We start from the raw sequence: 14,877 nt of genomic DNA on the forward strand, positions 1-14,877 counted from the left end.
TCACAAAACAGACCTCAACAGATATAAGAAGATTGAATTAATTCCATGCCTCCTATCAGATCACTATGGAGTAAGGGTGGTCTTCAATAGCAACAAAAACAACAGGAAGCCCACATCCACATGGAAGATGAACAATGATCTACTCAATGATACCTTGGTCAAGGAAGAAATAAGGAAAGAAATCAAAGTCTTTTTAGATGTTAATGAGAATGAAGGCACGAACATACCCAAATTTATGGGACACAATGAAAGCAGTGCTAAGAGGAAAACTCATAGCTCTGAGTGTCTCCAAAAAGAAAATGGAGAGAGCATACACTAGCAGCTTAATGACACACCTGAAAACTTTAGAACAGAAAGAAGCTAATACACCCAAGTGTAAAAGGCAGGAAATCATGAAATACAGGGCTGGAATCAACCAAGTAGAAACAAAAAGATCTATACAAAGAATCAACAAAACCAGGAGCTGGTTCTTGGAAAAAAATCAACAAGATAGATAAACCTGTAGGCAGACTAACAAAGGGGCACAGAGACAGTATCCAAAAATTAACAAAATCAGAAATGGAAAGGGAGATATAAGAAGAGAAACCTATGAAATTAAAAAAAAAAAAAAAAAAAAAAAAACAGGGACTTCCGGCGGCTGCAGCAGCGGCGGCAGTGCAGCAGTGGCTGGTCCAGCTGAAGGGCCATCAGCAGTGGAACCAAGGCGACACAGGGTCCAGTTAGGCCCTGTGCCCACGACCACTGACCTTCGCTGACCAGCCGGGCTGCAAGCAGCTGCAGATTTGCGGTGCCTTTTGTAGCACGGAAGCCACTTCAGAACTCGGCCTCCCGCCAGTCAGGAGAGGCTCACCTCCATCTTGGTTTCAGACTCCAGAGAGATCAGACAGACTGAGGTACACAAACATAATCCGAGGCCAACACCGCGGTGGTCTGAGCCCGACGGACGATGGCCTGCACCCAGGACCTAGGCTGGTCGGGGGGGGGGGGGGGGGGGGTGGGGGGGCCATCGGGGTGCCAACCCAGCCAGGAGTTTTTTTGCCCAGGCCTGCGCGCACGCAGCCATTTTGCCTGCAGGACAACAGAGAGCTCTGGCGGGCAGACCTGTAACAGGCATAGCCTGAGGCTAACAAAGCAGGGGTCTAGGCCCCAAAAGGCACAGGACTGACCCCAAGAACTGGGCGGCTTGGTGGGCCATCTGTGAGTCAACCCGCCCAGGAGGTTGTTAGCACAGCAGACTCTCCTGGCGCTTTCAGGGAGCATGGGCACGCACGCCCACCATCCTAGTCACCTGGCAGACCCAATTAACAGTCATAGCCCTAGGGGAACTTTGCTCGGACCTTGGCCTCCCAGGCTTTTGCCTGGACTCAGGGACTGGGCGGCCAGGCTAACCTTGTGTGCGCCAGCCCGGTGGGGGGATCGGCTGCCCAGTGGAGTGAGCGGAACACAGGGGAGGTCACAGCAGCATACACCTTCGGCACTCCCTGGAGGTGCACACGGGCTCCATCTGGTCCACAGACACAATCTGGGTCAAGGCCTCAGGCAGAAGCCCTCAGCTCTACTCTCTCCGCTTCCGGATCCAGATCAGCCTGGGCGGCAACACCACATCTCCAAGTCCTGCAAGAGGCTAGCTGGGCTTCCGGGCGGCCAGCTGGGAGAAGTCAGTGTGCTCCAGTGAATCCAGCGGGCCCCAGAGGGAGCCTTCGGGTGCCTGCTTTGAGATATGAACAGCCTGGGCAGCAGCACCCTGTCTACAAGCAGTGCAGGAGGTAAGCTGTGCACCAGAGGCCAACTGGGAAGGGGCAGCTTGCACTGGTGAGTCCAGCACTGACAAGACAAACTAACACCAGTGAGAACTAGATGGCAAAAGGCAAACGCAGGAACGTCACTAACAGAAATCAAGGCAATATGGCAACATTTGAACCCAATTCTCCTCTACCAACATGTCCTGGATACCCCAACACACCAGTAAAACAAGATTTGGATTTAAAATCACTGGTCATGATGCTGGTACAGGAACACATGAAGGACATACTTAAAGAAATTCAGGAGAAAATGGATCAAAAGTTAGAAGCCCTTGCAAGGGAAACACAAAAATCATTGAAAGAAATCCAGGAGAATACAAAAGCCAACAAGGAGGAAATGCAAAAAACACTTAAAGAAATACAGGAGAACTTTGGTCAACAGGCTGAGGTCATGAAAGAGGAAACACAAAAATCTCTTAAAGAATTACAGGAAAGCACAAACAAGCAAGTGAAGGAGCTAAGCAAAACCATCCAGGATCTAAAATCAGAAGTAGAAACAACTAAGAAAACTCAAAGGGAGACAACTTTGGAGATAGAAAGCCTTGGGAAGAAATCAGGGGACAGAGATGCAAATATCAACAACAGAATACAAGAGATAGAAGAAAGAATCTCAGATGCTGAAGATTCCATAGAAACCATGGACTCAACAGTTAAAGAAAATGCAAAATGCAAAAAGCTTGTAACCCAAAATATCCAGGAAATCCAGGACACAATGAGAAGACCAAACCTAAGGATTATAGGCATAGATGAGAGTGAAGATTTACAACTTAAAGGGCCAGCAAATATCTTCAATAAAATTATGGAAGAAAACTTCCCTAACCTAAAGAGAGAGATGTCCATGAATATACAAGAAGCCTACAGAACTCCAAACAGACTGGACCAGAACAGAAATACTTCCCGTCACATAATAATCAAAACACCAAATGTTCTAAACAAAGAAAGAATACTAAAGGCAGTAAGAGAAAAAGGCCAAGTAACATATAAAGGAAGACCTATCAGAATCACAGCAGACATCTCACCTGAGAATATGAAGGCTAGAAGGTCCTGGGCAGATCTAATGCAGACTCTAAGAGAACACAAATGCCAACCAAAACTTCTATATCCAGCAAAACTCTCAATCACCATAGATGGAGAAACTAAGATATTTCACGACAAAACCAAGTTTACCCAATATCTATCCACAAACTCAGCCCTAAAAAGGATAATAGGAGGACAACACCAATACAAGGAAGGAAACTTCACCCTGGAAAAAGCAAGATAGTAACCTTTCATCAAACCCAAAAGAAGTTAAGCATTCAAATTTAAAAAATAACGTCAAAAATGATAGGAAGTAACAATCACTATTCCTTAATATCTCTTAACATCAATGGACTTAATGCCCCAATAAAAAGACACAGACTAACTGAATGGATACATAAACAGGACCCTACATTTTGCTGCTTACAGGAAACTCACCTCAGGGTCAAAGACAAAGACTACCTTAGAGTAAAAGGCTGGAAGACAATTTTACAAGCAAATGGTCTCAGGAAACAAGCTGGAGTAGCCATTTTAATATCAGATAAAATTGACTTTCAACCCAAAGTCATCAAAAGAGACCCTGAGGGACACTTCTTGCTGGTCAAAGGAAAAATACAAAAAGAAGAACTGTCAATCCTGAACATCTATGCCCTAAATGCAAGGGCACCCTCTTTTGTAAAAGAAACTTTATTAAAACTAAAAGCACACATTGCACCTAACACAATAATTGTGGGTGACTTCAACACTGCACTTTCCTCAATGGACCGATCAGGAAAACAGAAACTAAACAGGGACACAATGAAACTAATTGAAGCTTTGGACCAATTAGATTTAACAGATATATATAGAACATTCTATCCTAAAACAAAAGAATATACCTTTTTCTCAGCACCTCATGGTACCTTCTCCAAAATCGACCATATAATTGGTCACAAGACAGACCTCAACAAATATAAGAAGATAGAACTAATCCCATGCCACCTATCTGATCACTATGGAGTAAAAGTGGTCTTCAATAGCAACAGAAACAACAGAAAATCCACATACACGTGGAAACTGAACAATACTCTTCTCAATGATACCTTGGTCAAGGAAGAAATAAAGAAAGAAATTAAAGACTTTTTAGAACACAATGAAAATGAAAACACAACATACCCAAATCTATGGGACACAATGAAAGCAGTGCTAAGAGGAAAACTCATAGCCCTGAGTGCCTCCAAAAAGAAAATGGAGAGAGCATACATTACCAGCTTAATGACACACCTGAAAGCCCGAGAACAGAAAGAAGCTATTTCGCCCAGGAGGAGTAGAAGGCAGGAAATCATCAAACTCAGGGCCGAAATCAATCAAGTAGAAACAAAGAGAACCATACAAAAAATCAACAAAACCAGGAGCTGGTTCTTTGAGAAAATCAACAAGATAGATAAACCCTTAGCCAGACTGACCAAAGGGCACAGAGAAAGTATCCAAATTAACAAACTTAGAAATGAAAAGGGAGATATAACAACGGAAACTGAGGAAATCCAAAAAATCATCAGATCCTACTACAAGAGCCTGTACTCAACACAACTGGAGAATCTGGAGGAAATGGACAATTTCCTGGAGAGATACCAAATACCAAAATTTAATCAGGACCAACTAGACCATCTAAACAGTCCCATAATGCCTAAAGAAATAGAAGGACTCATAGAAAGTCTCCCAACCAAAAAAAGCACAGGACCAGATGGCTTCAGTGCAGAATTCTACCAGACCTTCAAAGAAGAGTTAACACCAATACTCTTCAAACTATTCCACAAACTAGAAACAGAAGGAACACTACCCAATTCCTTCTACGAAGCCACAATTACGCTGATACCAAAGCCACAAAAAGATCCAACAAAGAAAGAGAACTTCAGACCAATTTCCCTTATGAACATCGACGCAAAAATACTCAATAAAATTCTTGCCAACCGAATCCAAGAACACATCAAAACGATCATCCACCATGATCAAGTAGGCTTTATCCCGGGAATACAGGGTTGGTTCAATATACGGAAATCCATCAATACAATCCACTACATAAACAAACTCAAAGAACAAAACCACATGGTTATTTCATTGGATGCTGAAAAAGCATTTGACAAAATTCAGCATCCTTTCATGCTTAAAGTCTTGGAGAGAAAAGGAATTCAAGGCCCATACCTAAACATAGTAAAAGCAATATACAGCAAACCGATAGCCAGCATCAAACTAAATGGAGAGAAACTTGAAGCAATCCCACTGAAATCAGGGACCAGACAAGGCTGCCCCCTTTCTCCTTATCTTTTCAATATTGTACTTGAGGTACTAGCTCGGGCAATTCGACAACATAAGGAGGTCAAAGGGATACAAATTGGAAAGGAAGAAGTCAAACTATCATTATTTGCAGACGACATGATCGTCTACCTAAGTGACCCAAAGAACTCCACTAGAGAGCTCCTAGAGCTGATAAACAACTTCAGCAAAGTGGCAGGTTATAAAATCAACTCAAGCAAATCAGTAGCCTTCCTATACTCAAAAGATAAGCAGGCTGAGAAAGAAATTAGGGAAATGACCCTCTTCACAATAGCCACAAACTGTATAAAGTATCTTGGGGTGACTTTTACCAAACATATGAAAGATCTGTATGACAAGAACTTCAAGACTCTGAAGAAGGAAATGGAAGAAGACCTCAAAAAATGGGAAAACCTCCCATGCTCATGGATCAGTAGAATCAATATAGTTAAAATGGCCATTTTGCCTAAAGCACTATACAGATTCAATGCAATACCCATCAAAATCTCAACTCAATTCTTCACAGAGTTAGAAAGAGCAATTATCAAATTCATCTGGAACAACAAAAAACCCAGGATAGCTAAAACTATTCTCAGCAACAAAAGAAAATCTGGGGGAATCAGTATCCCTGACCTCAAGCAATACTACAGAGCAATAGTGTTAAAAACTGCATGGTATTGGTACAGTGACAGGCAGGAGGATCAATGGAACAGGATTGAAGATCCAGAAATGAACCCACACACCTATGGCCACTTGATCCTCGACAAAGAGGCTGAAAACATCCAATGGAAAAAAGATAGCCTTTTCAACAAATGGTGCTGGTTCAACTGGAGGTCAGCATGCAGAAGAATGCGAATTGATCCATCCTTGTCTCCTTGTACTAAGCTCAACTCCAAATGGATCAAGGACATCCACATAAAGCCAGACACTCTGAAGCTAATAGAAAAGACACTGGGGAAGACCCTTGAGGATATCGGTACAGGGAGAAAGTTTCTGAACACAACACCAATAGCGTATGCTCTAAGAGCAAGAATTGACAAATGGGACCTCATAAAATTACAAAGTTTCTGTAAGGCAAAGGACACCATCAAGAGGACAAATCAGCAACCAACAAATTGGGAAAAGATATTCACCAATCCTACATCAGATAGAGGGCTAATATCCAATATATATAAAGAACTCAAGAAGTTAGACTCCAGAAAACCAAACAACCCTATTAAAAAATGGGGTACAGAGTTAAACAAAGAATTCTCACCCGAAGAACTTCGAATGGCGGAGAAGCATCTTAAAAAATGCTCAACTTCATTAGTCATTAGGGAAATGCAAATCAAAACAACCCTAAGATTTCATCTTACACCAGTCAGAATGGCTTAGATTAAAAATTCAGGAGACAGCAGGTGTTGGAGAGGGTGTGGAGAAAGAGGAACACTCCTCCACTGCTGGTGGGTTTGCAAATTGGTACAACCACTCTGGAAAGCAGTCTGGTGGTTCCTCCGAAAACTGGGCACCTCACTTCCAGAAGATCCTGCTATACCACTCCTGGGCATATACCCAGAGGATTCCCCACCATGTAATAAGGATACATGTTCTACTATGTTCATAGCAGCCCTATTTATAATTGACAGATGCTGGAAAGAACCCAGGTATCCCTCAACAGAAGAGTGGATGCAAAAAATGTGGTATATCTACACAATGGAGTACTATTCAGCCATTAGAAACAATGAATTCATGAAATTCTTAGGCAAATGGATGGAGCTAGAGAATATCATACTAAGTGAGGTAACCCAGACTCAAAAGGTGAATCATGGTATGCACTCACTAATAAGTAGATATTAACCTAGAAAACTGGAATACCCAAAACATAATCCACACATCAAATGAGGTACAAGAAGAAAGGAGGAGTGGCCCCTGGTTCTGGAAAGACTTAGTGAAACAGTATTCGGCAAAACCAGAACGGGAAGTAGGAAGGGGTGGGTGGGAGGACAGGGGAAGAGAAGGGGGCTTACGGGACTTTCGGGGAGTGGGGGGGCTAGAAAAGGGAAATCATTTGAAATGTAAATAAATTATATCGAATAAAAAACAAAAAAAAGTAATAGTAGGCAATAATCACTATCCTTTATTTCTTTTGAGTGTTCTTAATTCCACAATGAATAGATATTGACTAACAAATACATTTCATGTACACCTTCAATTTTGTCAGAAAATGTTTATAATTCATTTTCAAGAAAAGTAGAATTGTTTTTTATGTCAAAGTGGTTTTTGCTTCTTTTTTATTATATGTATTCTTCATTCACCTTTCAAATGATGTCCCTATTCCTGGTTTTCCATTCCCGCAAAAGCCCATAAACCATTTCACGTCTATGTCTACCATTTTATCTGCAGGGTTTTCTTGATTGTCTTCACTTTTAACATGATATTTTTATATCTTTCTTCATTTATATCAAAAAAAATTTCCATGAGAAAATTCAAATTTATCAGGAAATATTTGCAATTCTACACTCAATCAACTAAGCAATATATTATGCCTACCATTTTATCTGTATGATTTTACAAGAAATAGTCAATTTTAAAGCGATTTTCTATATATTTCTTGAAATTTATCAGAAATATTTTGAACCATAATCTTCAACTTTATCAGAAAATTTTTGTGATTCCACTTTCAATAGGTTTGGAAATTGTTTATGTCTATCAATCTATGTTTATAATTTTCTATGATATAGTCAAATTCAACAGATCTGAAATTCATTCCATATAAAACTTCAATTTTATCAGAAAAAATTTATAATTCCACCATCAATGAACTAAGGAATATTTTTATGCCTACCGATTTATACATATAATTTTCCATACTACTCTTCCAGTTTTACATGCTATTCTATAGTTTTTCAAGAATTTTATCAGAAATATTTGCAATGTAAACATTTAATCCTATCTTAACATGTTTCTACTTCCTTTGTAAATCAATTTAGCAATAGTTTTTATGTCTACTGTTTTTCTCTCCAAAAATTGAAGAATATTGTCAGTTTTGATATGTTTTTATATATCTTCAATTTTCCCAGAAATATATTCCATTGAAATCTTCTATTTTATCATTAAACGATTTTAGTTCCCTTTTCAATAAAAAGAAAGTAACGGAAAAGAAAAATCCCAAACTTTAATGTGTGTTCTGAATTATCAAGCAGGAATCAGTATTCGCACTGCCCAGAACCATGGGCTATTAAATGAAAATCACAATTCTAAGGATAATATAACACACCTTGAAATTCAAGTTCTTTCCAAAATAACACAACATTGTCATTGCCTTTGGTTCACTAACTCAACCTCATGGAAATCCCAAATGATTAAGCACAACACCCTTTAACTAAAGACATGGAAAACTCCATCTCAAATTACTAGAAAACTATGTTCCATCTGACTACCTTTTATGCTTTCAGAATAAATTAGATGTGTACTTTAGAAGAAAAAACTTACCCATGTTCTTACACTTTGATGGAAACGGCATGCTATGACAGTGCTTTTAAAGTCAAGAGCTTATCACTGTTGCTATGGTTACACAACTATTATGAGGTAAACTTCCACTCTCTTAATGGGTTTTAGGACTTATGACCATGAGGGATTTCCATGTTAGGTACTGAAATTGAAGTTAAAGTCTCATGGACAGGGAGTTTATAAGTCATAGGATAGAACCTACTATAATTTAGCTCATTGTGATGGACTAACATTTCCTCCTTTTTTATTTATTTTTATTTTTTTGGTTTTTGTTTTGATGCTCTTTTTTCGAGAAATGGTTTCTGTGTATAGCCATGGATGTCCTGAAACTCAATGTCTAAACACATCTTGCATCATCTCAGAAAATCTGCCTGCTTTTTTCTTAAAAATTGCTGGGATTACAGATGTGCACCAACAAAGTTCAGTGTAACATTTCCTTCTGTGTTTATGTTTATACACATAGATTGCTAGCAACCTTAATCCAAACACCATCTTTTCAAGTATTCAACAAACATTGGACAGTCCAAAAACTTTCCAGTGTATAGAGCTTAAGTCGCAGTGAACATGAAATCTGAAAGGAAACGAAAATGCCACTTTTCACAGCATCCAAATGTCAGGAAGCAGCACCTAACAGAACAAGGGAAGAACAATGTAATTCACAGAAAACAGCAATGCTATGAAATATTGACGTCAGGACAGGAATATGTCCATTTCTTTCATGAACTCAGAGCAACTGTGATTATCTATATACACATATAAGTTAAGCCAGACTGAATTGTGCAATTAATGAAGGGGGTGTGTTCTCCATGCCCCCACCTCTTAGGAGGATAAAGTTGCAGTTTTGAGCTGTTTGAAGGGTTGTTCTAACAAATGAGAATCTTTTCTGTGTTCTAGTTGATAGAATCAGATCCAAGTTCAAATGGGAAGTACTAATTGAACTTAGTGAATTACCACATATGAAAGATGACATAAAATTGGTAGGGGCATATTAGAGGAAATATAAATGGTGTTTAACAAATATAGCAGCAAGTTAAGATTGTATTTCAGTGTATGAAGGCATGAGATTATATTTGGTGGCTAACAATTTCTCTCTGGTTTGGAACCATCCTCTGCTACAGTGGGCCATATCCAAGTTGTTCACAGAGGTATCTAACCATTCAGGAGTGCGGAGAAGGCAGATATCACATGTAGGTCCAGCTCTGCTGCTCAGAGAAAACATCCACAAACCCTAAGGACACAAGAGCCAAGGAAGAGCCTGGGAAAGGAGACTTCCCATTTCCTTCTGCACCCAGATCTGATAGGGCCATTGAAATACAGACACAAACACAAGCACAAGAGATTTGTTCTCATAGGATTATGTACATACCTTTCTACACAAAGAGAACAGAGCTGACAGGAGCAGAGATACAGCGGCTACATGATACATAAACCACCATCAGAGACAGCAACAATAGCTATCACCAGAGATAACCAGATAGCAAATGGCAAATGCAAGAACATTATCAACAGAAAACAGGGCAACATGACACCATCTGAACCAAGTTGTTCAACAGCAGCAAGCCATGGATTCCCGTACACCTCAGAAAAGCAGGATATGAACACAAAATCACATCACGTGATGCTCATAGAAGATTCCAAGAAGGACATAAATATCTCCCTTAAGGGAGTAGAGGAGAACATGAGTCAACATTTAAAAGACCTTAAAAAGAATCACAAAAATCACTCAATGAAATACAAGAGAACATGTGTCAATAGGCAGAAGACTTTAAGGAGCAAAAGAAAAAAAAAACTTAAATTATTACAGGAGTATATGTGTCAACAGGTAGAAGCCCTCAAAGTAGAAACACAGAAATCAATTAAAGAAATACAGGAGAACACTGGTCAAAAGTCATAAGCCCTTAAGTAGGAAACAAAAATATATCCCTTAAATTAGTACAGGAAAATAGATACAAGTGTAGGTACTGCACGATATCATCCAGGATCTAAAAAAAGAAGTATGCATAACTAAGAAATCACATAGGGAGACAACTCTGGACATGGGCAACCTTGGATAGAAAGCAGGAGTCATAGAAGCAAACATCAACAATAGAATACAAAAGTTGAAGAAAGACTCTCAGGTGCTGAACATTACATGGAAAGTAGTGACACAACAGTTATAGAAAATCCAAGCCAGGCATGGTAGTACATGACTGTAATCCCACCACTTGGGAGGCAGAGGCAAGTGGATTTCAGAGTTTGAGGCCAGCGTGGTCTTCAGAGTGAGTTCTAGAACAGTGAGGGCTACAGAGAAAAACCCTGACTGAAAAAAACAAAAGGAAGAAAGAATAAAGAAAGAAACAAACAAAGAAAGAAAGAAACAAAGAAAGTAATAGAGAGAGACAAAGAGAGAGAGACAGAGAAAGATAAAAAAGAAAGAAAGAAGTAATGAAAGAGAAAAAGAGAGAGAGAGAAAGAAAGAGAAATATATAGAGAGAAAGAAAGAAAGAAAAATGAAAAGAAAAATAAAATGTAAATTGAAAAAATCTTGTAACCCAAAACCTCCAGGAAATCAAGGATATAATGAGAAATGCAATAATGAAGATAATATGTGAAGAATAGCATGAAGATTTACAATTTATAAGGGCCAGTAAATATCTCGTACAAAATAATAGAAGAAAACTGCCCTAACATAAAGAGAGAGAAGCCCAAGAAAATACAAGAAGGCGACACATCTCCAATCAGACTAGATCAGGACAGAATGTCCTCCTGGCACATAATGATCAAGACCCCAAATGCACTTACCAAAGAAATAATATGAAAATTATATTATTATATATAAGGGAGAAAGATCAAGTAACATATAAAGGCAGACATTATACAATTATACAAGACTTCTCACCAGAAACTATGAAAGCTAGAAGTTCTGGGGCATATCTCATCCAGACCCAAAGAGAACACAAATGCCAGCCCAGACTTCTATCTCCAGCAAAAGTCTCAATCACCATAGATGAAGAAACCAAGATATTCCATGATAAAAGCAAGTTTACACAATATCTTCCCACAAATCCAGCCCTACAAAGATAATAGGTGGAAAACGTCAACGCAAGCATGGCAAGTATATCCAACAAAAGCAAGAAAAAAAAAATCTCCCACGAAAGCCAAAAGAAGGTAACCACACAGACATAAAAATTACTTCAAAATTAATAGTAGGCAATAATCACTACCCTTTATTTATTTTAATATGAGTATTCTTAATTCCACAACAAATAGATATTGAGTGACAAATACATTTCATGTAAACCTTCAATTTGGCCAGAAAATGTTTATAATTCATTTTCAAGAAAAGTAGAAATGTTTTTTTATGTCAAGTGGTGTTTGCTTCTTTTTTTATTATGTGTATTCTTCATTCACTTTCCAAATTATGTCCCTATTCTTGGTTTTCTACTCCTGCAAAAGCCCATAAGCCATTTCACGTCTGTGTCTACCATTTTATCTGCATTATTTTCTGGATTTTCTTCACTTTTAACATGATATTTTTATATCTTTCTTCATTTATATCAAAAAAATTTCCATGAGAATGTTCAAATTTATCAGGAAATGTTTGTAATTCTACACTCAATCAACTAAGCCATATATTATGCCTACCATTTTATCTGTATAATTTTACAAGAAATAGTCAATTGTAACATGATTTTCTATATATTTCTTGAAATTTATCAGAAATATTTTCAACAATAATCTTCAACTTTATCAGAAAATTTTTGTGATTCCACTTTCAATCAACTTGGAAATTGTTTATGTCTATCAATCTATGTTTATAATTTTCTATGATATAGCAAATTCAACAGATCTGAAATACATTCCATATAAAACTTGATTTTTATCAGAAAAAAATTATAATTCCACCATCAATGAACTAAGGAATATTTTTATGCCTACCATTTTATATGTATAATTTTCCATGCTATTCTTCCAATTTTACATGCTATTCTATAGTTTTTCAAGAATTTTATCAGAAATATTTGCCACGTAAACCTTTAATCCTATCAACATTTTTCTACTTCCTTTGTAAATCAATTTAGCAATAGTTTTTATGTCTACTGTTTTTCTCTCCAAAAATTGAAGAATATTGTCAGTTTTGACATGTTTTTCTATATATGTCTCCAATTTTATGAGAAATATATTCCATTGAAATCTTCCATTTTATCATTAAAGAATTTTTGTTCCTTTTTAAATAAAAAGAAAGAAAAGGAAAAGAAAAAACCCAAAGTTTAATGTGTGTTCTGATTTATCAAGCAGGAATCAGTATTCGCACTGCCCAGAACCATGGGCTATTAAGTGAAAGTCACAATTCTAAGAATAAGATAACAGACCTTGAAATTCCATGTACTTTCCAAAATAACACAACTTTGTCATTGCCTTTGGTTCACTAACTCAACCTCATGGAAATCCCAAATGATATAGGCACAACAGCGTCTAACTAAAGACACGGAAAACTCCATCTCAAATTACCAGAAAACTATGTTCCATCTGACTACCTTTTATACATTCAGAATAATTTACATGTGTACTTTAGAAGAAAAAACTTACCCATGTTCTTACACTTTGATGGAAACAGCATGCTATGACAGTGCGTTTAGAGTCAAGAGCTTATCCCTGTTGCTATGGTTACACAACTATTATGAGGTAAACCTCCACTCTCTTAGTGGGTTTGAGGACTGATTACCATGAGGGATTTCCATGTTAGGTACTGAAATTGAAATTAAAGTCTCATGGATAGGGAGTTTATAAGTCATAGGATAGAACCTACTATAATTTAGCTCATGGTGATGGACTAACATTTCCTCCTTTTTTAATTTTTTTAATTTTTTTGGTTTTTGTTTTCTTGCTCTTTTTTTGAGAAATGGTTTCTGTGAATAGCCATGGATGTCCTGAAACTCAATGTCTAAACACATCTTGCATCATCTCAGAAAATCTGCCTGTTTTTTTCCTAAAAATTGCTGGGATTACAGATGTGCACCAACAAAGTTCAGTGTAACATTTCCTTCTATGTTTATGCTTATACACCTAGATTGCTAGCAAAGTTAATCCAAAAACCATCTTTTCAAGTATTCAACAAACATTGGACAGTCCAAAAACTTTTCAGTGTATAGAGCTTAAGTCGCAGTGAACGTGAAATCTGAAAGGAAACGAAAATGCCACTTTTCACAGCATCCAAATGTCAGGAAGCAGCACCTAACAGAACAATGGAAGAACAATGTAATTCACAGAAAACAGCAATGCTATGAAATATTGACATCAGGACAGGAATATGTCCACTTCTTTCAGGAACTTAGAGCAACTGTGATTATCTATATACCCATATAAGATAAGCGAGACTGAATTGTGCAATTAATGAAGGGGGTGTGTTCTCCATGCCCTACCTCTTAGGAGGATAAAATTGCAGTTTTGAGCTGTTTGGAGGGTTGTTCTAACAAATGAGAAGCTTTTCTGTGTTCTAGTTGATAGAATCAGATCCAAGTTCAAATGGGAAGTACTAATTGAACTTAGTGAATTACCACATATGAAAGATGACATAAAATTGGTAGAGGCATATTAGAGGAAATATAAATGGTGTTTAACAAATATAGGAGCAAGTTAAGATTGTATTTCAGTGTATGGAGGCATGAGATTTTATTTGGTGGCTAACAATTTCAGAGTGTTCATACCCAGAAAGATAGCCTCTTCCTTCTGTCTCTGGTTTGCAACCATCCTCTGCTACAGTGGGCCATATCCAAATCATTCACAGAGGTATCTAACCACTCAGGAGTGCGGAGAAGGCAGATATCACATGAAGGTCCAGCTCTGCTGCTCAGAGAAAACATCCACAAACCCTAAGGACACAATAGAGAAGAAACAGCCTGGGAGAGGAGACTTCCCATTTCCTTCTGCACCCAGATCTGATAGGGCCATTGAAATACAGACAAAAACACAAGCACAAGAGATTTGTTCTCGCAGGATTATGTACATACCTTTCTACACAAAGAGAACAGAGCTGGCAAAAGCAGAGATACAGAGGTTACATCATAGATAAACCACAGTCAGAGACAGCAACAGAAGATAACACCAGTGATAACCAGAGAGCAAAAGGCAAATGCAAGAACATTACCAACAGAAAACAGGGCAACATGTCACCATCTGAACCAAGTTGTTCAACAGCAGCAAGCCATGGATTCCCCTATACCTCAGAAAAGCAGGATCTGAGCACAAAATCACATCATGTGATACTTATAGAAGACTCAAAGAAGGACATAAATAT

The sequence above is a fragment of the Apodemus sylvaticus genome, chromosome X (assembly GCF_947179515.1).
Source record: "Apodemus sylvaticus chromosome X, mApoSyl1.1, whole genome shotgun sequence".
Classification (NCBI taxonomy): domain Eukaryota; kingdom Metazoa; phylum Chordata; class Mammalia; order Rodentia; family Muridae; genus Apodemus; species Apodemus sylvaticus.